The 24,393-nt window shown below is 34.8% G+C and overlaps 1 protein-coding gene, 16 non-coding genes and 2 pseudogenes across 17 annotated transcripts in view; all 19 read right to left on the bottom strand.

Moving 5' to 3' along the window:
* The window catches only part of LOC111770414 (uncharacterized), a 41,812-nt gene extending 31,215 nt beyond the window's left edge, over positions 1-10,597 (bottom strand). Inside the window, exons 1-10 of the mRNA XM_070249453.1 lie at positions 10,462-10,597; positions 9,252-9,336; positions 8,272-8,356; positions 7,015-7,100; positions 6,584-6,691; positions 6,071-6,146; positions 3,941-4,004; positions 3,345-3,401; positions 2,796-2,881; positions 1,595-1,681 (exon numbers count right to left, since the gene is read on the bottom strand). The gene's annotated coding sequence lies outside the window, so the exon portion shown is untranslated. The remainder of the gene's footprint in view (positions 1-1,594; positions 1,682-2,795; positions 2,882-3,344; positions 3,402-3,940; positions 4,005-6,070; positions 6,147-6,583; positions 6,692-7,014; positions 7,101-8,271; positions 8,357-9,251; positions 9,337-10,461) is intronic.
* Positions 5,653-5,727, bottom strand: LOC111770547 (small nucleolar RNA SNORD113/SNORD114 family). Its single transcript, XR_002803817.1, has one exon. It is a non-coding gene; the product is annotated as a small nucleolar RNA SNORD113/SNORD114 family (small nucleolar RNA).
* On the bottom strand, positions 6,588-6,662 carry LOC111770513 (small nucleolar RNA SNORD113/SNORD114 family). Its single transcript, XR_002803784.1, has one exon. It is a non-coding gene; the product is annotated as a small nucleolar RNA SNORD113/SNORD114 family (small nucleolar RNA).
* On the bottom strand, positions 7,868-7,942 carry LOC111770517 (small nucleolar RNA SNORD113/SNORD114 family). Its single transcript, XR_002803788.1, has one exon. It is a non-coding gene; the product is annotated as a small nucleolar RNA SNORD113/SNORD114 family (small nucleolar RNA).
* LOC111770530 (small nucleolar RNA SNORD113/SNORD114 family) lies at positions 8,857-8,928 on the bottom strand. The gene has a single exon (XR_002803801.1). It is a non-coding gene; the product is annotated as a small nucleolar RNA SNORD113/SNORD114 family (small nucleolar RNA).
* Positions 10,048-10,122, bottom strand: LOC111770536 (small nucleolar RNA SNORD113/SNORD114 family). Its single transcript, XR_002803807.1, has one exon. It is a non-coding gene; the product is annotated as a small nucleolar RNA SNORD113/SNORD114 family (small nucleolar RNA).
* A 439-nt stretch (positions 10,598-11,036) lies between the features above and the next one.
* LOC111770554 (small nucleolar RNA SNORD113/SNORD114 family) lies at positions 11,037-11,113 on the bottom strand (annotated as a pseudogene).
* Positions 11,114-12,013: 900 nt separating this feature from the next.
* Positions 12,014-12,087, bottom strand: LOC111770539 (small nucleolar RNA SNORD113/SNORD114 family). The gene has a single exon (XR_002803810.1). It is a non-coding gene; the product is annotated as a small nucleolar RNA SNORD113/SNORD114 family (small nucleolar RNA).
* Positions 12,088-13,750: 1,663 nt separating this feature from the next.
* LOC111770534 (small nucleolar RNA SNORD113/SNORD114 family) lies at positions 13,751-13,822 on the bottom strand. Its single transcript, XR_002803805.1, has one exon. It is a non-coding gene; the product is annotated as a small nucleolar RNA SNORD113/SNORD114 family (small nucleolar RNA).
* Positions 13,823-14,720: 898 nt separating this feature from the next.
* LOC111770550 (small nucleolar RNA SNORD113/SNORD114 family) lies at positions 14,721-14,794 on the bottom strand. Its single transcript, XR_002803820.1, has one exon. It is a non-coding gene; the product is annotated as a small nucleolar RNA SNORD113/SNORD114 family (small nucleolar RNA).
* Positions 14,795-15,647: 853 nt separating this feature from the next.
* Positions 15,648-15,722, bottom strand: LOC111770486 (small nucleolar RNA SNORD113/SNORD114 family). The gene has a single exon (XR_002803762.1). It is a non-coding gene; the product is annotated as a small nucleolar RNA SNORD113/SNORD114 family (small nucleolar RNA).
* A 906-nt stretch (positions 15,723-16,628) lies between these two features.
* On the bottom strand, positions 16,629-16,700 carry LOC111770525 (small nucleolar RNA SNORD113/SNORD114 family). Its single transcript, XR_002803796.1, has one exon. It is a non-coding gene; the product is annotated as a small nucleolar RNA SNORD113/SNORD114 family (small nucleolar RNA).
* A 1,416-nt stretch (positions 16,701-18,116) lies between these two features.
* LOC111770553 (small nucleolar RNA SNORD113/SNORD114 family) lies at positions 18,117-18,191 on the bottom strand. The gene has a single exon (XR_002803823.1). It is a non-coding gene; the product is annotated as a small nucleolar RNA SNORD113/SNORD114 family (small nucleolar RNA).
* Positions 18,192-19,099: 908 nt separating this feature from the next.
* LOC111770531 (small nucleolar RNA SNORD113/SNORD114 family) lies at positions 19,100-19,171 on the bottom strand. The gene has a single exon (XR_002803802.1). It is a non-coding gene; the product is annotated as a small nucleolar RNA SNORD113/SNORD114 family (small nucleolar RNA).
* A 1,095-nt stretch (positions 19,172-20,266) lies between these two features.
* LOC111770546 (small nucleolar RNA SNORD113/SNORD114 family) lies at positions 20,267-20,338 on the bottom strand. Its single transcript, XR_002803816.1, has one exon. It is a non-coding gene; the product is annotated as a small nucleolar RNA SNORD113/SNORD114 family (small nucleolar RNA).
* Positions 20,339-21,244: 906 nt separating this feature from the next.
* On the bottom strand, positions 21,245-21,312 carry LOC111770499 (small nucleolar RNA SNORD113/SNORD114 family; annotated as a pseudogene).
* Positions 21,313-22,174: 862 nt separating this feature from the next.
* On the bottom strand, positions 22,175-22,249 carry LOC111770549 (small nucleolar RNA SNORD113/SNORD114 family). Its single transcript, XR_002803819.1, has one exon. It is a non-coding gene; the product is annotated as a small nucleolar RNA SNORD113/SNORD114 family (small nucleolar RNA).
* A 794-nt stretch (positions 22,250-23,043) lies between these two features.
* On the bottom strand, positions 23,044-23,118 carry LOC111770524 (small nucleolar RNA SNORD113/SNORD114 family). The gene has a single exon (XR_002803795.1). It is a non-coding gene; the product is annotated as a small nucleolar RNA SNORD113/SNORD114 family (small nucleolar RNA).
* An 888-nt stretch (positions 23,119-24,006) lies between these two features.
* Positions 24,007-24,078, bottom strand: LOC111770542 (small nucleolar RNA SNORD113/SNORD114 family). Its single transcript, XR_002803813.1, has one exon. It is a non-coding gene; the product is annotated as a small nucleolar RNA SNORD113/SNORD114 family (small nucleolar RNA).
* Positions 24,079-24,393: the final 315 nt, after the last annotated feature.

Below are 24,393 nucleotides of genomic sequence, written 5' to 3'. Positions count from 1 at the left end.
TTCATTCCTGTTTACACAGATTCATTCATTCACTAAATCATTGCTTCACTCATTCATGCTTTATTTCATTCATCATTCATTCCACGACTCCGACAAATGTTTATTACATGCGCTGTATGTGCTAGGCACAATGGGCAGAGTAGTGGGTAAGAGGAATATGATTCTTAGCTTCATGGCACTTACAGCCTAGTGAGTCTGTCATTGGCTCAAGCATCATCTCTTCTATAAAACATCTGATACTTAAGGTTGAGCCAAGGGCCCACCTTCTGTGCTTCTGGAAAGTTCATCTACTTCCCCATTATACTGAATTGTTACATTTGTAAGTAGGTTTCCACCTAATCCCAAAGAGCTGTGGGATTCAGATGTGGGTGTCACGCCCAACACAGAGCCTGATACAGATTCGGGTCAATACCTGTGCCGCTGAAATTAGTACCTTAGTATCAATTATTTTAGCACTCTCCCAGACACAAGGGCCAGAAGACTTTTAAATATGGGGCATAGGAGCCTCCTGCCAACCACCTCCAAACAAATCAGGTCACTAGTATTTGTGCCTGAGATAATGGAAGAAAATAATTGTGTAACTCGCATGCAAAAATATCCAAATTATTGCAAAACAACGTGTGGAGTAGTACTACACACACCATTGAAACAGATTAAAAAAAGGTAAACGTTTTACTTCAGAAATGCCAGTGGTGCAGAAGTGCAATAATCATAATCCTTGTTTCAAAACACATTTCCATCAGTGGCCCATGATTTGGCCACTTATAATTTAGTTTTTCATAGACTGATTTGCTAAATAATAACAACAGTAATAGTAACACCCATGAACCCATCAAAATACAAGAACAAAAACAATGAATATTTTAACATCTGTGTCTCCCCTCATTATATACAAAGGTAACAGACTAAATCTTTTGACATAAATGGATCTCACAGAAGCAAAACTGGCTCGATCATAATTCTTGTTGTGTAAAATTTTATCATTGGAATATTCCTGATTATTTTAATTTTCTTTCTATATGGATTTTCCCTTGTTTGTTAGTTTAGTTACTCATTTTCAAAAATAAAGTCAACAGCAAAGGATCTACTTGCAAACGAGAAGGAAAATTTTGAGCATTATGTGTCTCTAAGTACTCCTTCAACAGGGTGGTAATATAGCTGACAAGTTAAATAGACCCTTGTTTCATGAATCATCACGTTATTGGTCATGAGTGACCATTGTAATTTTACTAGCATATTTACTTTTAACTTGTTTAATGACTTATTATTTTTAATAAAATAATAAAACCCAAGGAAAACACAATCAACCCAAGAAGAGGATCTTTGACTAAGACTAGAATGTGTCTATGACCTTCTCAACCTAAGAGGCAGTGGTCTAAACCTACTGTTTCAATGGAAATCTATTTTTTTTCAGTTTTGCAAAATGAATTAACCACAACCCTTGCCAGGACAAATTCTTACCACTGGTCCATGCATGGTCTTCTTTGATTTGATTTTATGACTGCATGAAGCCATTTATTTTTTTTAAATAATATAGCCATCATCCATAAACAAAATAACCAAACCAAGAATAAAATCTTAATCTGTTACTTACCCTGATCTATATTCTCCTTGGCCACACAGATAACAGTCAAGATCTTCATCATTAAATAATGATTGAAACAGCCAAGGGGCAGCCATTCTGGGGTACAAAACAGACGTGAAAAAGAATAAAACATATTTATCATTGGTTCGTACTTTTCACTCACTCATTTAAACATTTGTTTTTTAACTTTTTTTCTTCATGAATCAAACATCCAGGAACCCACTGCAAGCTAAGACCAGAATATTGACATTTAAGTACCTCTATCCAGCTGCTGCCAACACAGTGGTAACAAATTGAACCTATGTATTTTTTTTCTTAAGGGACCAAGGTGTTTCAGAACTGAATTAATAATATTCTGTTTTATAACATATTCTTAAAATTGGTCCCTGTTTTGACCTCTTTTTCTTTACTTATGAATGTATTTGTTTATTGACCCATTCATTAATTTACTAACAATATAAGATCGGTATCCATGAACACTCTCAACAAGATTCTTGAACTTCCCTGAGATCATTCCCAAATGTCATACACTGGTTCTCTTTTTGCAATGGACCTCAGTAGTTCAAAAAACGATTGATCATAATTTTTATTCAGATGCATTCCACTCACATCATTGGTCCAGGCATGGCCCTTCTGCATTTAATTTGAGCAATTTTTAGATGTTACGGGGAACAACCATAAACCACTATCCTACTCAACAACCAAAATACTGGCTCCCTAAATGAGTAACAGCCCAGATCGTCATCAAGAGAGGGATGTTTAAACGATCAGTGGGACAAACACAAAATGGGATGTTTAAGTTTTGAGATGAATGGAAAAAGCTAAGTTTTATTCTTGTACAGTGACGTGCCACATAACGGCGTTTCAGTCAACGATGAACCACATACGCAATGCTGGTCCCATAACATTAGCACCACAGAGCATAGGTGTGTAGTAGCCTATACCATCCAGCTTTGTGCACATTCTGCGATGTTTGCACAACAGCAAAATCACCTAACGACGTATTGCTCAGAACATACCCCCATCGTTAGGTGACACAGGACCGTACTTCGTTTGTGCTAAATTGGATTAATCATAAACTTTGTTTCGTAGCGCATTCTCATCATAGGTCTATGCATGGCATCTTACAATTTAATTACATTTATTCCTTTTAAATGATACAATGGAAACCCATGAACTAACCACCCACATCAAGAACTTTATTACTTACATAGCATGATATGCTCCCTGCCCAGAGGGATAAGGCAAAGATCTTCCTGATTGGACAATAATTTAATTAGGTATGGAGCATCCATCCTGCGGAATGTAAAGAGGATGCTGACAAATGAAAAGGCCTACATTGGGATTGTAATGTAGTGAACATGAGGTAACCATGACAGAAATTAATTGTAAACAATGATTTATGTCACATTCTTATCTCTGCTTAATGAATGGACCTCTGTTATCAATTAATGTCTTCAGTTATCCATTTTAATAATATAATGAGCACACTTAAATGAACAAGCCAACAGAATAAAAACTATGAGTGTTGCAGACAACTGACTCTGGGGCCCTTACCCACAAAGCTAAGAAGTCAGAACTTCTTTGCTAAAAGGGTATCTGTTGTGAATTAGACTGATCATGAAACTTGGTTTATGACACCACCTCATCATTGGTCCTTATGTGGGCTTCTTTGATTATATGTAATACTTTTTAATCACACACTGAACACCCTTAACAGACTACCCCAACAAAGACAAGAACTTGGACTATGACTCACATTGAACCATAAAGGTCTGATCACTAAAGAACGATCGTGCGTTCGAGGGTGTTCATTCTGTGGATAGAAAGCAGACGGAAAACTAAAAAGAAAAACCAATATGCACTCTTTTATAGCTTAAAAAAATTTAAATAAAATATGTGAGAGTACCTCTTGCAAAAAAAGAGAAAATACCCAAAATTCTCTCCATTAATCCATGTTTCCCACCTTGATTTACTTGCTACTTAGGTATTGATTAATTGATAAAATTATTTATTTCTTTTTCTCTTAATAAACAGACCAGACTCACCACGGACCCAGAGCAAGAACACTGACTAGTACTATTTTCCGTCTAAATGACCTTTACCGGAAGAGGTAACATGCCCGTTTTGTTCATTTACTAATGAACCTCAGTATTCCAGGATGATATAAAAAATAATGTAATTCAACAATTGTACTGACTAGACACATCCTAATCATTGGTGTTTAACTCATTCTCACCAGTGGTTTTTTAAAATTTTATGTATGTATGTAGCCATTTAACCATTTTTTATAACAGGATGAATACCCATGAGCCAACCACCCACCCAAGGACAAGAACTTGGTGTGCTACTTACATAGCTCTATAGGCTTCCTGCCCAGACACGCACCAGACAAGACCTTCGACCATGAGGACCCATTCTGGGAAGCAGAAAGCAAATGTTAAAAAGAATGAATTTTCCTAGATTTCAACTTTGCTCTAATAATCTAATGAATATAACGTGAGCAGATTTAGATTAACATTAAACCTCAGCCCATGTCACTTCCTACAACTGGCCAAAAAATAACCCCTCTTTTTATCAAATTAATTCAATGATTAATTTTACATTAAAAAACGGACACCTTTGAATGCACAACCTGAATTGGGAACAAGTGCTCTCTGTTGGACACATGAGTTTCTGCCTCCAGGCATCCACACAACCACCTAAGTCCTGGACCCTCACTTGTGCAGAACTAGATTCATCTAACTGCTTGTTTCAGAGCAATTTCATGCCAGTGAAGAAAGCTTGATTCTACTTCATTCATTCATAAATTAATTTGGATAACTATCTATTTTTTTTAAAGAAAGGGAACAGGGCCAGCCTGTTGGAGCAGTGGTTACATGCGCAGGTCCCGCTTTGGTGGCCCGGGGTTCGCCGGTTCGGATCCCGGGTGCAGACATGGCACCGCTTGGCACGCCATGCTGTGGTAGGCGTCCCACACAGAAAGTAGAGGAAGACGGGCATGGATGTTAGCTCAGGGCCAGTCTTCCTCAGCAAAAAGAGGAGGTTTGGAAGCAGATGTTAGCTCAGGGCTAATCTTCCCCCAAAAAAAGAATTTTTAGGGCCTGGCCCCATGACCGAGTGGTTAAGTTCGTGCACTCTGCTGTAGCAGCCCAGGGTTTCACCAGTTAGAATCCTGGGCGCAGAAATGGCACCGCTAGTCAAGCCATGTTGAGGCGGCGTCCCACATCCCGCAAGTAGAAGGACCCACAACTAAGAATATACAGCTATGTACCGGGGGGCTTTGGGGAGAAAAAGGAAAACATAAAATAAAATCTTAAAAAAAAAAGAAAGGGAACAATGTTTAAACTCTCAGATACTCTTGTTATACAACAAACTTTTTTTTTTTAAAAAGACTGGCACCTGGGCTAACATCTGTTGCCAATCTTCTTTTTTTTTTCCCTTCTTCTCCCCAAAGACCCCCCGTACATAGTTGTATATTCCACTTGTGAGTGCCTCTGGGTGTGCAATGTGGGACGTCACCTCAGCATGGCCTGACGAGTGGTGCCGTGTCTGCACCCGGGATCTGAACCAGCAAAACCCTGGGCCGCCGAAGCGGACTGCATGAACCCAACCACTTGGCCACGGGCCAGCCCCTATATAACAAACTTTTATCACTGGCTCTCCTTAATTTAAATAGTGCTTAATCTTTTATTTAATTTTATAAACATTTTTCCTATTTAGTAATAAAACAAACAACCAGTAGACCAAAGACATCCCAGAATGTGAACATTGACAGTCCCACATCTGTCTATACGTGCTGCATCCAGAGAGATAAAAAAGCATGAACCCTAATGCCTCAAAAATAGATTAGGACTGACATTTGTTTCATTACATATGCAGAGCTGGTCCAGGCATGGCCATGTTTTCATTCACATATTCCTATGTGTTAAACCCTACATGCATCAATTCACTTATAATAATATACATTATCCACGAACCACAAAAGTACAAGAATAGGGTAACTGGATACTCCTACCAACTGCCTACAGGATCTTTTCCAACACAATATACTAGATTTCTTTGTGTTGGACCTCAGAAGCCCAGACACATATTATCCATGAGCCTTGACTCATATACCACTAGTCGTTATCAATGGTCCAAGCTCGTGAATCTTTTTCTTCATTTATACTTTGTCTATTGATTTATTCATTAATTTACTACTTACTAGTAAAGAAATCCACATGAATCAAGAAAACCCCGAGAATAAGAGCCTCGCTGTCCCTAATGTCTATCTATGAAATCATTTCCCACGGACACTCGATGTGTTTCTTGAATTGACCTCAGTGTTTCACAGGCGGATGCCTCAACACAACGTCTCCTGTCATCCCGTGTTCATTATTAGGCCATGTTCAGCCTTCTTTGATGATACTTCCTACTTCTTTATAATACACTGACCACTCTTAAACTGCCCAAACCGCGACAAGAACTTCAACTATTACTCACACTGGTCTCCATGCTCCTAAGACAACCACCAAGTTGGAAGCCATGGCGAACGCTAAGATCAGTGCAGCGGTGCCCACTGGGAGGAGTACAAGAAAGAGCAGAAAAATACAGTTTGAGACCTTCTATCCATTGGTCCTTGCATTCCACCTTTCATTTACTCAATCATTTAATATTTATTAATTTATGGTAATATTTGCTAACTTTTCTCTTAATAAAACAAATGCTGAATTTACAATTGACCCAGAATAATGCACTGATTATTACTTATCATTGACTACGTGATCCTTAGCCAAAGGGGGTAACAGCCTTGGTCCATTCCAAATTATATTAATAGTATTTCTTTCCTTACCACATATTTTAATAATTTGGAATCATTTAAATATTTTTGCTGGTTCCTTTACATTAATATAATCATAAATCATGTGCCATAAAATTAGAAGCATAAGATTCTTAAATATTTCTAACATCTATCTATAGGATTTTTTCCAACAGAGGAACAGACTAGATTTCTACCGTATTGGACCTCAGAGTTCCAGACATGTGGTAGTCATCGTCCGTGACTCATACGCCACCAGTGGTCATCACTGATCCAGCCTTGGCCCTCACTTTCTTAATTCACACCTAGATGAATTTTATTAATTCATTAAATTACTAACAATAACAAAATAAATACCTAAAGCCACAAAACATGTGAGTAAGATCCTTAAATATCTCTAACAGCTGACTATAGAATTATTAGTCCTGGCAATATGTCTCTTTCATTACTTGGTCTCAATATTGCATATAGGGACTAATCAAAACAATGCTTCATATCAACCCCATATTTATGACTGGGCCATGATTGACCTTCAATAATTATATCTCACACTTTTTAAATAATACAGTGAATATCTTTTCTAACAAATAACACCGAAACCAAGACAAGAACTTTGACTATTACTTACATTGGTCTCCATGCTCATAACGCATAGATGTAAACAAAATGATCGTTATTATGGAAGACGCTTGAATCAGCTCAAGTGTGCCCATTCTAAGGAGTATAGAGCAGAGGGGATGATAAAGAAGTTTGAGACATTATCTGCATTGGTCTTTGCATTCCGCCTTTCATTTAATCAGTCATTAGTTCTCTGGGATTACATTTATTCTATCTTCTCAAGCAAACAAACAATATAGGTCTTACCACTTACACAGAACATGAACATTGACTATTACTTAACGATGTCTATATTTTCCTTAACCAAAGAGGAGAAACACTCTTATACCATTTATTTCCTAGTGAATATCAGAGTTTTTAATATCTATCAATAGTATTTCCTGCCAAAGCACATATTTTTTATAACTGGACAATGCTTAATGTTTTTCATCTTTATCTTTATACTTTTTTTTTTTTTTTTTTTTTTGCTGAGGAAGATTTGCCCTGAGCTAACATCCATTGCCAATCTTCCTTTTTTGCTTGAGGAAGATTAGCCCAAGCTAACATCTTTGCTAATCTTCCTCAACATTTTTTTTTTATATGTGGGACACCATCACAGCATGGCAGGTGAGCAGAGCAGGTCCACACCTGGGATCCGAACCCATGAACCTGGGCCACCAAAGAGGAATGTGTGGAACTTTTTAACCACTCAGCCACGAGGCCAGGCCCTCTTTATACATTTTTAATGTTACTTCATTGAGCCAATTATAATAATAGTTTGAAAATGCATGAACACAAAGACCAAAAATAAAATCCTTGTGTATTTCCAACACCTATCTATAGGACCACTTCAAACAGAGAGAATGGACTATATTTCTTTCGTGTTGGACCTCAGAGTTCCAGACACGTGGTATTCATCGTATAGGACTCATACACCATCAGTCGTCATCATTGATCCAAGATTAGTCCACTTTCTCTTCATTCATTTTGACAATATTTATTGACTAATTCATTAATTCACTGAAAACTTTTAAACACTATGACTCACAGAAAGAGACTTGATATCCCTAAGGGGTATATAGAATCATTCTCACCTCAATGTATCTCTTTAATTTACTTATCTTCAGTTTTTCACATATTCATCTATCAATATAATGCTTCACATCCATCCCATATTTATCAGGAGGCTACAGCTGGCCCTATTTGACTATACTCCAAACGTTTTGTTAACAGTGAATACTGTTAAACAAGGGACCCAACCAAGATGGGAACTTTGATGATTACTCACACGGGTCTCCAGCCTCCTAACAAATAGATGTGACCACGAGCTCAAGACCATAGAAGATGCTTCAGTCAGCTCCAGTGTATCCATTCTGAGGAGCGCAGAGCAGGACAGATGACAAAAAATTACACCTTCTCTCCAGTGACCCTTGCCTTTCATCTTTAATTTAGACAGTTATTTATGCAATCATTAATTTCAAATATATTTATTTCATTTTCTCTTTAAGAAAACAATTTCGAATTTGCCTCTGGCCCAGAACACAAACACTGGCTATAATTTACACCGTCTATATTATCCTTACCTAAGAGATAACAGTCATATACCATTTATTTCTCATTGGACTTCAGTGTTTTCAATATATACTAATAGCATTCCTTGCCTAATCACATTTTTATAATTGGATGATGCTTTACTCCATTTATATTTATTTATATATTTAGTATTTATAGATTCTTTCATTTATCCAATTATAATAAGGGAATGAAAATGCATGAACACAAAGATCATAAAGAAGATCCTTGTATATTTCTGTATCGCTGACATCTGTCTGTTGGATCCCTTCAAACCAAGAGAATAGTCTTTTCTTTTCCGTTGGACCTTAGGGTTCCAGACACATCTTCATCATATATGACTCATATGCCACCAGTAGTCATCATTGATCCAACATTATCCCTCCTTTTCTTCATTTATTTCCATTTGTTTATTGATCATTAATTCACTAATAATAATTTTTAAGCACTATGATTCACAAAAGCCCAAGAGTCTTTATATCTTTAATTTGTCTATAGAATTCTCAGATCAATATCTCTCATTAATTAGCCTCGATTTTACATATATGCCATCATCAATATAATGTATCACATCAATCTCACATTCATCACTAGTTCACAGTTGGCCATCTTCATTTCTCACACTTTTTAATAATACTTTGAATACTTTTAAAGAAAACTACCTAAACCAAGAGAAGAACTTTGACTATAACTCACATTAGTCTCCATGCTCCTAACTCACAGACACAACCAGAGAGTTCCTGACTTGGAAGATGCTTACATCAGCTCCAGTGTGTCCATTCTGAGAGTACAAAGCAGAACAGATGATAAAAAAAAAATATATATATATATGTCAGACCTTATTTACATTGATCCTTTATTTCTGTATTTCAGTTACTTATTTAGATATTTATTAATTTTTCATAAATATATATTTTTTCTCTTAAAAGGAAGCATCTCAAACTTGGAACTGATCCAAACACTAAAACTGACTTTCACTACTCAGTGTCCCTATGATCCTAACCCAAAGAGGTCATAGTCTTGATGCATTTATTTCTTAATGAACATCAGTGTTTTCAATTTTTATTAGTAACACTTTTTGCCTCACCACGTATGTTCACAGTTGGAAAATGCTTAACTCTCTTCTTTACCTATTTATTTATACTTGTTTCATGCTTCTATCATTGATTCATTAGTAACTATATCTATGAATCTATGAATCAAAAATAAGAACATGATATTTGCATATTCCTGACATCTGTCTATAGGGTCATTTCAAGTACAGTCACGCATTGCTTAGCAATGGGGATATGTTCTGAGAAATGTGTCATTAGGCAATTTCTCGTTGTGTAAACATAGAGTGTACTTACACAAACCTGGATGGTATAGCCTACTACACACCTAGGCTCTGTGGTACTAATCTTATGGGACCACCATCATATATGTGGTGCGTTGTAGACCAAGAGGTCCTTATATGGCTCATGACTGTAGAGGGAACAGACTAGGTCTTGTGTTGAAGCTCAGAGTTCCACACACATATTATTCATCATCCATGACTCACATGCCACCAGCCATCATTATTGGTCCATGTTAGACTCTCATTCTCTTCATTTGTTTCTATATTGGTATCGATTAAATCATTAATTTATGAATATTAATAAAAAACACATTATTCAAGAAAACACAAGAACAAGATCCCTGAATATCCTTAATGTCTGTCTATAGAATCCTTTCCCATATACACTACATTTTTTTTCCATTAAGTGACTTCAATGTTGCACATTATTAATTAATCAACAGAATGTCTCCTGTCATATCTATTATTGGGCCATGGATAACTTTTTGATTATATTTAATACTTTTTAATAAGCTGGAAATACTCAAACAAATGACTGAAACCAAGATAAGATCTTTGACCACTACTCACCTTATTCTCGCTCCTGACAGAGGCGACAATCTTGATCAGGGCAGAAGCTAAAATCAGCTACCCGCCTCCATTATGAAGAGTGCCAAGCAGGCATAATGATCAAAAGATTGAGACATTAACTCCGTTGATCCACATCCTTCACGTTCATAGTCATTTAAGTGTTTATTAATTTATGGTAATATTTATTTTCTGTCACTTCTTAATTTATGGTAATAAATGTTTATCTCAATGTAATAAACATCAAACTTGTAACTGACTCAGGGCGATAACTGACTACTCCCTATCACTGTCCATATCATCCTTAGTCCAATACTTAATACACTCGGTCCATTTATTATCCATTCCAGTGTATATTAATATTCATTTTCCTGACTACACATTTTACTAATGAACAATGCTTCACCCTCTTCATCTTTATTCATTTATACATTTCCTAATTTATTCTGCCATTCGTTATTTTATAATCATGTTTAAAATTCATAAACAGAAAGACCAAGAAAAAGATCACTATGTAAAACTGAAATCTGTCTACAGTATCACTTAAAATAAAGTGAATGGACTAGAGTCCTCTTGTGTTGGACCTCAAGAGTTCCAGACACATAGTATTCATTGTATGTGACTCATGCACCACCAAATCATCATCATTGATCACGATTGGCCCTCTGTTTCCCCATTTGTTTCTTCATTGTTTATTGATTAATAATAATTTTAAATGCCATGATACACAAAAACCCAAGAGGAGGCTTAATATTCCGATTCTACACACAAAATTATTCTAACATCAATATATTTATTTCATTAATTATCCTCAGATTTTCAGAGATGCACATTATAAACGATGCTTCACACCAATCCCATTTTTATCACAATTGGCTATCTTTGATTATATTTTACAATGTTAACAGTATACTGAATAGCCTTAAACAAACCACCCAATCCAAGAAAAGAACTTTGACTATTACTCACGTGGTCTCTGTCCTTCTAACAAATAGATGTAAACAGAGAGCTCGTGACCATGGAAGATGCTTAAATCATCGATTGCGTCCACTCTAAGCAGTACAACACAGAGCAAATGATTTTCAAAAATTGAGACCATATCCTCTACGATTCTCGCTTTCTGCATTTCATTTACTCAAGCCTTTAGGTATTTAATCATTTTTCATTATGTATATATTTTTTTCTCTTAACAAAAGGACAGCCTGAAACTTGCAACTGATCCAGTACAATAAAATTGACTTTTACTTATCAGAGTCTATATGATCCTAAACCAAAGAGGTACAATTCTTGATCCATTTATACCTTCACGGGCATCGGTGTTTTAAACTTTCATTAATGATATTTTTTGCCTCCTCTCATATGTTCATAGTTGGTCAACGCCTAATCCTCCTCTTTACCTGTTTATTTTTATTTGTTTAATTATTCTATCACTGATCCATTAGTATTAATAAATCTATATTTATGAATCCAAAGTAAAAATATGAGCTTTGTACATTTCTGATTTCTGTCTATAGGATCATTTCCAACAGAAAAAACAGGCTACTTATGGTTTGTGTTGGACCTCAGACTTCCAGACACATATTATTCATGTCTATGACTTATATGCCACCAGTAGTCACCACTGGTCTATGTGAGGCCCTCTTCTTCTTCATTCATTTCTAAATTTGCATCAAGTAAATCACTAATTCACTAATAATACTAAAATATACGTGAGTCACAAAAATGCGAGAACAAGATCCTTGAAAATCCCTAACACCCCTGGATAGGAATCTTTCCTAATACACTGTATCTTTTTCATTAAGTGACTTCAATGTTGCACGTTATCAATTAATTAATATCATGCTTCTTACCGTATTAACCAATGGCCATAGATAACTTGTGTATTATACTTAATACTTTTTAATATTACCATGAATACCTTAAGCAAATGACTGAAACCAAGACAAGAACCTTGACTATTACTAACCTTGGTGTCTTTCTGAAACAGAGGCAACATAACGATTTTGATCATGGAACAAGGCTTAAATCAGCTGGGTGCGTTGTTTTTAGAGTATCACACAGAAAAGATGTTAAAAAGATTGAGACGCTCTCTCCATTGATCTATAATTTCCATACCCCATTTACACAGTCATTTAAGTATTTATAAATTTAAGATAAAATCGGTTTTTCTCTTTACGAAATAAACTTAAAACTTGTAACTGAGTCAGGGCAATAACTGACTACTCCCTCTCACTGTCCATATCATCCTTAGTCCAATACTTAACACACCCGGTCCCTTTAGTATCATTCCAGTGTCTATCAATATTCATTCTCCTGACTACGTATTTCAGTAATGAACAATGCTACACCCTCTTCATCTTTATTCATTTATACATTTGCTAATTTATTCTGCCGTTGGTTCTTTTATAATCATATATTTAAAATTCATGAACACAAAGACCAAGAACAAGATCACTATATAATCCTGAAATCTGTCTATAGTATCATTTAAAATCTGGGGAATGGACTAGAGTCTGTCTGTGTTGGCCCTCAGAGCTCCACGCTGACATTCTTCACCACCAGTCGTCATCACTGGCCCCTGATTGGCCTTCTTTCTGTCCATTCTCATCTACATTTCTTTATTGGTTAATTTATTCATGAAGAAATACACATAAAAAAAAAACAAGATCCTTCAATATCCCTAATATTCACCAATAGCATCATTTACAAAGAGTCTCTATCCTTTTCATTAACTGAACTCAGTGTCTGTTTCTTTATGGGTTAATCAATGCAATGCTTCATATCAATCTGATATTAAACATTGGTATGATTGGCCTTCTTTGAACCACTCAAACCAACATGAGAACTTCGACTATTACTCACATTGGTCTCCATGCTCCTAACACACAGGTGCAAACATAAAGATCATGACCATGGAACATGCTTAAAGAAGCTTGAGTGCATCCATTCTGAGGAATAAAGAGCAGAGCAGGGCAGACGATAAAAAAATTCAGACATCCTATTCACTGATCCATAGATTACCCCATTCATTTATATAGTCATTCAGGTATTTATTAAATTACATTAATTTTTTCCTTCAGAAATCAAATGTCAAAGTTGAAACTGACTCACAGTAAGAACTGACTGTTCCTTATAATGTTCCATTATTATCCTTTCGTCAAAGACACAGAACAAAATACATGGGATCCATTTATTGTCCATTCCAAATTATCATATTATTTTTCCTTGTACATTTCTGACATCAGTTTAAAGGGTCAATCAAAGAGAGGTAAGGACCTAGATTTCCTTCATGTTGGACCTCAGAGTTCCAGACACGTATTCATCGTATATGACACAAACACCATCAGTGGTAATCACTGATCCAATACTGTCCTTCTTTTTCTGCATTAATTTCTATGGCTTTGTTGATTAAACAATAATTTCACTAATAATAATTTCTAAATGCTATGATTCAAAAACCCAAAAAGAGTTTTTATGTCCCTAATCTATATATAGAATTATTCTCACAACAATATCTCTCACTAATTATCCTCATTATACATTATATTATACATATATACTAATCAATAGAACGTTAACTATATTCCATATTCATCACTGAGATAAATTGCATTCTTTAAATAGGTTTTGCACTTTTTAATGAATAACCTTAAAAAAAACAACACTGAAACCAAGAAAGTAATTTCAACTATTACTCACATTAATCTCCGTCCTCCTGTTACACAGACGCAAACGTGGAGCTCCTGCCATGGAAGACGCTAAATTAGCTTGAGTGCGTCCGTTCCGAGGGCTACGGAGCAGAGGAGATGATAAAACAATTGAGACCTAATCACCATTGATCCTTGCTTTCTGCATTTCATCAACTCAGTATTTAGGTATTTATTACTTTTTCTTAATATCTCTTTTTTATCCTAACAAAAAGAAAAACTCAGTCTTAAAATTGACCCAGGAAAAAAATGGACTCTTCCTTATCAGTGTCTATATGATCCTTAGCACAGAGATGACCTCTCGATCCATTAATTTCTTAATAGGCATCAATGTTTTCAATGTTATTAATAATTTCCTTTGCCTTATAACATACATTCATTAAGTGAACAATGCTTCACCCTATTCTTTTTTATATATTTAATACTTCTATTATTCCACTAATAATAACAAATATCCGCCCATGAAATTAATACAAGAATGTGATCTTTGTATATTCCTGACGTATCTCTATAGAAACAATTCCAACTGAAGGAATAGACTGCTTATGTTCCGTGCCGGATCTCAGAGTTTCAGACACATATTCTCATCGTCCCTGACTCCTACGCCACCAGTCATCATCACTAGTCCATAATTTTATCTATTTTTCTTTGTTTATTTCTATATTTGTATTGATTAAATCATGAATTCATTGACAATAATAAAAATAATACATGGTTCATAAAAACTCAAGAGCAAGATTCTTGAGTATCCCTAACAGTTTACAGAATCATTTCCCAGATAGACTATATCTCTTTCATTAATAGACCTCAATCCTAAACATTATCAACTAATCAACATAAGATTTCATATTTATCAGTGGGTCATGGCAAACTTTTTAATTAATTTAATACTTTTTAATAATACTATAAATACCCTTAAACAACTAACCCATCCCAGACAATAGCTTGGCCCATTACTCACCTTGGTCTCCTTCCATACACAGAGGCAGCATGACAATCTTGACGACAGCAAAAGCTGAAATCAGTTCCAGAGTCCATTCTGAAGAGTAACAAGCAGACAAAGCGATAACAATGTCAAGATTTCCTCTCCATTGATTCACAAGTACCACCTTCATCTGCATAGTCATTTAGGCCTTTATTAATTTACAGCAATATTTACTGATTTTTCTCTTAAGAAATCAAGTGTTAAAATTTTAACCATTACTTGTCACTATCATTCTCACTCAAAGATATATACGCTTGATGGTTTCATTTTCCATTCCAATGTATATTATCATGTTTATTATATATTTTAACAATGACCAGTGTTTCGCCCTCTTCATATTTACTTATTCATATATTTATTAATCCAGCTATTGATTCTTTATAATAATATTTTGAAATGACGAGTTACACAAACACCAAGACCACGATGCTTTTATATGCCTGACATCTGTCTATGGGATCACTTCAAACGGAGGAAAGGACTAGATTTCTTTTGTGTTTGATCTCGGCATTCCAGACCTGTAACGCTCATCATCCAAGACTCAGATGCTAAGAGTTGTCCTCATTAATCCAGATTTGGCCCTCATCTTCAATCATGTCTCCATATTTTAGTCAATTCACTAATAATAATAAAATAAATACCTAGAGGTCACAAAAACTCAAAACAAGATCCTTGAATATCTCCAACATTTGTCCACAGAAGTACTTCCCACAGACAATACGTATCTTTCATTAATGACCTCAGAATTTTCTACAAAGATTAATTAACATAATACTTCATATTAACATCATTTTTCTTTCGTAGCATGTTCAGTGATGATTGACTATTTCATACTTTTTAACAGAGCAGTGAAAACTGTTTTTAAAAATTACAAAACCAAGACAAGAACGTTGACTATTACTCACATTGTTCTCCACGCTCTTAACGCACAGGTGCAAACAGCTTGGGACCATGGAGGAGCGCCCACATCAGCTGTGTGCAACGTTCTAAGGAGCACAAGACAGAGCCAACGATCAAAAAGGTTGAGACATTATGTCACTGGTCATCGCATTCCACCTCTCATTTAGTCATTTAGTTAAGATAGTGAATTGGGATAATTTATATTTTATTTTCTCTTAACTAAAGGACCAATATTGATCTTGCAACTGACAGAGAACATGAATATCGATTATGACTTACTAATAACTATACCATCTTTAGTAAAAGAATAACATCCTTGTACATATATTCCTAATAGGTATTTGCTTCCAATATATATTAATAATAGCTCTTGCCTAACCACATATTTTTATAATTGGGCAAAGTTTCACCACCTTCAACTTTACCTATTTATATATTTCTTTATTATTTCATTGAACTAATTATAATAACAATAGAAAACGCATGAACATAAAGGCCAAAACAAGATCCTTGTATATTCCTAACCCGTGTCTATGAGAAACCCCTCAAACAGGACAATGGACCAGATTCCATTTCTGTTGGACCTCAGAGTTCCAGACACGTATTCATCGCATCCAACTCATACGCCACCAGCAGTCATCATTGATCCAATATTGTCCCTCTTTTTCTTTTCTACGTCATTTATTGAGTAATTCATTAATTCATTACTAAGAATTTTAAAGCTCAATTATTCACAAAAGCCAAGAACAGCCCTGAATCCCCTATTCTGTGTATAGAATTATTTTCACATTGATATATCTCTCTTTTAAAAATCTCCTATGTTTTTATGTTTCATATCAAGTCAATCTTTATGAACTGGGTTACAGTTGACCGTCTTTACTATAGATGATCATTTTTAGTAATACACTGAATATCCTGAAAAAAATCACTGACTCCATACAAGAACTGGTTACTCACACTCGTCTTTTTCTTCCTAACATGGAGATACAGTCACAGCGCTTGCCATCATGGAACACTCCTCAAATCAGCTCGACTGTGTCCGTTCCGAGAAGGATAAAGCACAGTCGATGAGAAAAAAATTTCAGTTCTTATCCACACTGATCCTTGATTTCTACATTTCATTTACTCACTCATTTAGGTATTTATAAATTGTTCATAGTGTTGATGTTTTTATCTTAACAAAATGAACAGCAGCAGCCTTGGCACAGATGCACAACAATAAAATTGATGAAATTATACGTATTTATATGATCCTTAGTCAGAGGCGAAATTCTTGATCCATTTATTCCTTAATGAGTTTCAGTTTTCAATTTTATTAATAATATTTCTTGCCTCACCACATATGTTCAGAGATGGACAATGCTTCACCCTTTTATCTTTATGCATTATTTATATTTCTTTAATGTTCTATAATTAATAATAATAAATCTAAATCTATGAACCCAATACCTACCCTGGGAATATCCTTAACATCTGTCTATGGAGTAAATGAATAGAGAGAACGCACTAGGTGTTACGCTGGACCTCAGCATCCTGACATGTATCATGCATCAGCCACAACTCACCTGCCATAGCCAACATCAGCGACCCATGATTAGCCCTCTTTCCTTTCTTTCGCATAGGCATTATTTATTGACTAATTCATTAGTAAAAACAAGTAAATTAAAAAATAAGATCCTTCAATATTCTTAATATCTGTCTCTACAATCTTTTCCAAAGAGACTAACTCTGTTTCAAAAACTGACCTTAAGGTTACATTTATGGATTAATCAATATAGTGTTTCATATCAATCTGATATTTAACACTGGCATATTGTGCCATATTTGATTATATTTACTATTTTGAATAATACAGTGAATACTCTTAGAGAAACCACACACTAAAACATTCATGTACTCACAATGGTCTCCATGCTCCTACAACAGAGACGCAAGCAGAGAGCTCGTGACCATGGAAGACGCTTAATTCACCTCAGGTGGTTCCATTCTGAGCAGTACAGAGCAGGGCAGGTGAGAATAAAATGAGACACTCTTTGCATGAAGAGAAAGACCACAATTCTTCTGTGTTGGACCTCATGGTTCCAGACACGCATCACTCATCATCCATGACTCATATGCCCGCAGCTATCGTCGTTGATCCAGAAGCACACTCTCTCTTTATTCATTACTACATTGTTTATTGATTAATTCATTAATTCACTAATTATAATTTTAAAATTCTATTATTCAAAAAACCCCAACAAGGCTATCATATCCCTAAGACGTAACTCGAATCATTCTCACAACAAAAGATCTGTCATTAACTATCCTCAGTTTTTCATATATATGTATATATATTAATCAAAATAATACTTCATGTTAATCTCATAATTGTTGCCAAGATACAAGTCACCTATTTTGATTAAATTTCACACTTTTATTAATACAATTAATGCCCTTAAATAAAACATCAGAACCAAGACAAGAACTTGGATTATTTCTCACATTGGTCTCCAGATTCCCGTAACAGAAATGCAATCCTAGGTCTCAGGATCAAGGATGAATTCTTAAATCAGGTCCAATGCGTCCGTTCTGAGGACTACAGGGGCAGAGAGGATGATAAAAAAGTGAGATATTCTTTCCACTGATCCCTGCTTTTCACCTTTCATTTAGTAAGGCAATATCACTAATGTGGTATAAATATTTTTTTCTCTTAAGAAAACAAGTAACTTTGACCTCATCACTGACCCAGGTTATGAAAAGTGTGGATAGCTTAGACTGTCTATGTCAGCCTTAGCCATACAAGGAACAGTCATGTGCCATTTACCACTAATTAAACTTCAGGGTTTTCATAGTATATTAATATTATTTCTTGCATAATCACATATCTTTATAATTGGACAATGCTACACTCCATTCATATTTATTTATAGAGCCTCTCATTTATCCAATTATAATAACAGAATGAAAATGTATGAACACTAAGACCAAAAACAAGATCCTAGTATATTCCTGACATTTGCCTATAGGATCCCTACAAACAATGGGAATGGACCAGATTTCTTTTGTGCTGGACCTCAGAGTTCCAGACACGTATTCATCATATACGAGTCATACGCCACCAGAAGTCACCATCAATCCAATGTTCTCTCTCTTCTTCTTCATTTATTTCTACATTGCTTATTGGCTAATTCACTAATTCACTAATAAAAATTTCTGAACACTATGATTCACCAGAACTCAAGAAGAGCTTTTATGTTCCTGATCTGTACACAGATTATCCGCACATCAATTTATCTCTTTGATTAATTATCCTCAGTTTCCACAGATGGATTAATCGACACAATGTTTCATGTATCCCATATTTATCACTGAGATACATTGCCTTCTTTAATTATATTTTGCATTTTTTAATAATGCAGTGAATTATCTTAAAAAAACAACACAATCAAGAAAATAACATCGACTGTTACTCACATTAATCTCCGTTCTCCTGTAATATAGAGGCTCGTGACCATGAGAGATGCTAAGTCAGCACAAGTGCGTCTGTTCTGAGGAGTGCAGAGCAGATGATACAAAAATTGAGACCTAATCACCATTGATCCTCACTTTCCGCATTTCATCACCTCAGAAAGATATTTATTCTTTTATCTATATATACATTTAACCCTACATACTGAAAAACTTCGTCTTAAGACTGACCCAAAATAATACAATTGATTCTTACTAGTCAATGTCCAAATGATTCTTAAGCAAAGGGGTGATACTTTGATCCATTTATTTCTTAATAGGATCAATGTTTTCAATTTCATTAATAACATCTTTTGCTTTACCACATACATTCATAGTTAGGCAATACTTCACCCTGTTCCTCTTTTATTTGTATTTGCTTAGTATTTCTATCATTATTCCATTAATTATAACATATCTACATCTATGAAATCAATACAAAAATATGATCTGTGTATTGATTTGCATTGATCTTGACATCTCTCTACAGAATCAATTCATCTATAAAAATCAATAGAGTTTATTGCCTAATCCGATATTTTTATAACTAGACAATATTTCACCACCTTCATCTTTATTTATTTGGATATTTATTATTTCATTGATCCAATTATAAAAATAGAAAAAAATGCATGAACATAAAAACAAAACCAAGATCCTTGTATATTCTGACATTTGCCTACAGGATCTCTACAAACAATGGGAATGGACCCGATTTCTTGTTCTGTTGGACCTAAGAGTTCCAGACACGTAGTCATAGTATACGACTCATATGCCACCAGCAGTCATCATCGAGCCAATATTGTGCCTCTTCTTCATTTATTTCTACATTGTTTATTGGCTAATTCATTAATTCACTATGTATAATTTTAAAACTCTATGATTCACAAAACCCCAAAAAGGCATTGATATCCCTAATTTGTCTAGAATGATTCTCACATCAATATACCTCTTTCATTAATAATCCTAAATGTCACTTACGCATTAATCAGTATAATGTTTCATATTAATTCAATATTTATGAATGGGCTACAATCAGCCTTCTTCAATTCTATATGGCACTTTTTAGAAATACACTGAATATCCTGAAAAAAATCACTGAAACCCAGACTAGAACGGCTATTACTCAGATTGGTCTCTGCTTCTAACACACAGATGCCATCATAGAGCTTGCCACCAAGGATACTGCTTCATCAGCTCAACTGTGTCCATTCTGAGAAGTACAAAGCACAGCTGAAGATAACAAAATTGAGAACTTATACTCATTGGTCCTTCATTTCCACATTATTTACTGAGTAACTTAGGTATTTAAAATTCTTTTGGAATGTAGATATTATTTTCTCTTAACAAAAGGACAGCCTCAAACTTGAGAATGACCCAGAACGATAAAATTTACTCAATTATCCATATATATACAATCCTTAGCCAAACAGATAACACCCTTGGGATCAGTTTATTTCTTAATGAGCTTCAGTGTTTTCAATTTTTATTAATAATTTTTTTTGCCTCACCACATAGGATCACAGTTGCACAAGGCTTTAACTTTATTCTTGATCTAGCCTTCATATTTCTTTAGATTTCTATATATCCATTAATAATAATAAATATAAATCTATGAACCCGAAACAATAACATGATCTTTGTATATTCCTAACATTTGTCTATGGTGTCAAATATAACAGAGAGAATACACTAGGTATCTCTGTTGGACCTTAAGAGCTCCAGACACAAATCATTCATCATCCTAGACAACCAGTTGTCATCACTGGTCCATTAGAAGCCCATTTATTCTTCATTCATTTACATTTGTATTGATTAATTCACTAATTCAATGACAATGAAAAAATAAATACATGACTCACAAAAAGTGAAAAACAAGATACTTGAATATCCCTAAGTTCTATCTATAGAATCATTGCCAACATCAGCTGCATGTCTTTCGTTAATCAATCTCAAAGCTATATATTATCAATTAACATAATGTTTCATATCATATTTATCATTGGGCAATAGTTAACTTTTTCATTATATTTAATACTTTTTAATAATACCACGGATATCTTTAACCAAATGACCCAAAGCACGACAAGACCTTTGACTATTACTCACTTTGACTATTACTCACTGACATGATGCCAACGTAACAATCTTGACCACAGCAGTAGATGAAATCAATCTGATTATCTGTTCTGAAGAGTACCAAGCAGAGAAGTCAATACAAACATTAAGGCTTTCTCTCCACTGATTCAGTTTCCACCATTAATTTGTACACTCATTTAGGCATTTATTAACTTATGGTCATATTTATTTATTTTTACCTTAATAAAATAAACTCAAACCTGTAACTGACTCAGGCAATAACTGACCATTACATTTCATTGTCTTTATCAACCTCCATGAAAGAGGTAACACACTTGGTCCATTTATGACCCATTCTAATGTATATTAATTTTCTTTTACCTGACTACATATTAACCAAAGAATATGCTTCATCATCTTCATCCCTTTGTACATTTCTTATTTATTCCATCATAGATACTTTATAAATATTATTAAAATTCACGAACACAAAAACAAAGAAAAGAAATCTATGTATATTCCTGACACATGAGGAATGGACTAGATAACTTTGGGGTTGGGCCTCAGAGTTCCAGACACGTAGTACTCATTGCATGTGACTAATACATCACCAGTCATCATCATTGATCCATGACTGGCACTCTTTATTTTCACTCTCATAAACATTTATTGATTAATTAATAAAGAAATACATATAGATTTGAAAAATAAGAAAACAATCCTTCAACATTCCTAATATATCTACAAATCCCATAGAGACTAAATCTCTTGCATTAGCTGGCCTCAGTGTTACATTTATGGATCAGTCGACACAATGCCTCGTATCAAGCATGTTTCACCTTTTCTGATCACATTTAATACTTTTGAATAATACAGTGAATAGCTTTCAACAAATCATTCAAACTCATACAAGAACTCTGACCATTACTCACAGTGGTCTCCATGCTCCTACAACAGAGATGCATTCAGAGAGCTGGCGATCTTGGAAGAACGTTAGAATCAGCTCAAGTCATCCATTCTGAGGAGTACAGAGCAAGTGATAAAAAATGAGACATTCCTCCATTGATCCTTGCTTCACGTCTTCCATTTAGGCAATCCTGATTTGGAGTAGATTTCATTTTCTCTTAAGGAAATGTACTACTTTAAACTTCCCACTGACCCAGAACATAAACACTGTCTATAATTTATCTTGTCTGTATCATCCTTAGCCAAAGAGGTCACAGTCATGTACCATTTATTTCCCTTTGGACTTCAGTGCTTTCAAATTATGTAACAGTATTTCTGGCCTCCCCACATAATTTTAAAATTGGACAATGCTTCTACAATTCGACTCTATTTTTTAATATATTTCTTCATTGATATTTCATTGATCCAATTATAATAAAAATGGAAATACATGAAGAGAAAGACCACATGTCTTCTCTTTTGGACCTCAGAGTTCCAGACACATATTATTCATCATCTGTGACTCATGCGCTGGCAGTTATCATCATTGATCCAGAAAAGACCACTTTCTCCTCATTCAGTTCTATACTGTTCATTGATTAATTCATTAATTCAACTACAATTTTAAAACTCTATGATTCAAAAGAGCTCAACAAAACGTTGACAACTCTCATATCTACCAAGAATCATTCCCGCATCAATATATCATTGTCATTATCCTCAGTTTTCTTAAAAGCTTTAATCAACGTGATACTTCGTATTAATCCCACATTTGTCACAAGGGCACAGGTGGCTTTCTTAGATTCTATTTGATACTTTTTGCCAATACAGCAAATACTCTTAAACGAACCACCCAAACCAAGACAAGAAGTTTGATTATCACTCACCTTGCTCTCTAGGCTCCTAGAACTGGGATGCAGCCCTAGGGCTTGTGATCCGGAAAGAATCCTTAAATCAGGTCCAGGGCGTCCACTCTGAGGAGTACAGGACAGAGCAACAGACAAAAATGGTTGAGACTTTCTCTCCACTGGTCCTTGTGTTTCCCCTTTCACTTAGCAGTTTGGGAAATCACTAATTGGGCATATATATTTTTTCCCTTAAGAAAAAGAACATTAATCCTGCAACTGACCCAGAATCTGAATATTATTTATGAATTTACTATCTATATCATCCTAATCCATAAGGTAACAGTCATGTACTATTTATTTCTAATTGAAATTCAGGGTTTTCATAATATATCCATAGTGTTTTTCTAGCCTCACCACATATTTTTATAATTGGACCATGCTTTACTCCATTCATCTATATTTACATATTTATTTACAGATCCATTTATCCAATTATAAAGATAGAATGAAAATGAAAAACAAGATCCTTGTATATTCCTGACATCTCTCTAAAGGATGCCTTCAAACAATGGGAATGGACCAGATTCCACTTCTGTTGGACCTCAGAGTTCCAGACACGTATTCATCGGATCCGACTCATACGCCACCAGCAGTCATCATCGAGCCAATATCGTCCCTCTTTTTCTTTTCTACATTGTTTATTGACTAATTCATTAAATAACCAATAATAATTTTAAAACCCTATTTTTCACAAAAGTCCAGGAAGAGTCATGGTATCCTTCATCTGTATATAGAATCATTCTCACATCGATATATCTTTCCATTAATTACCTTAAATTTCATTTATATGGTGATCCACATAATGTTTCATATTAATTCAATAGTTATCACTGAGCTATAGTTGGCCACCAGACTCTATATAGCACTTAAAAAAATCCACTGAACACCCTAAAAGACACTTGCTGAAACCAGAACAAGAAAC

Source organism: Equus caballus, chromosome 24 (assembly GCF_041296265.1).
Source record: "Equus caballus isolate H_3958 breed thoroughbred chromosome 24, TB-T2T, whole genome shotgun sequence".
NCBI lineage: Eukaryota > Metazoa > Chordata > Mammalia > Perissodactyla > Equidae > Equus > Equus caballus.
The sequence above is the reverse complement of the archived record's forward strand: the minus strand, read 5'-3'. Positions and strand labels throughout refer to the sequence as shown.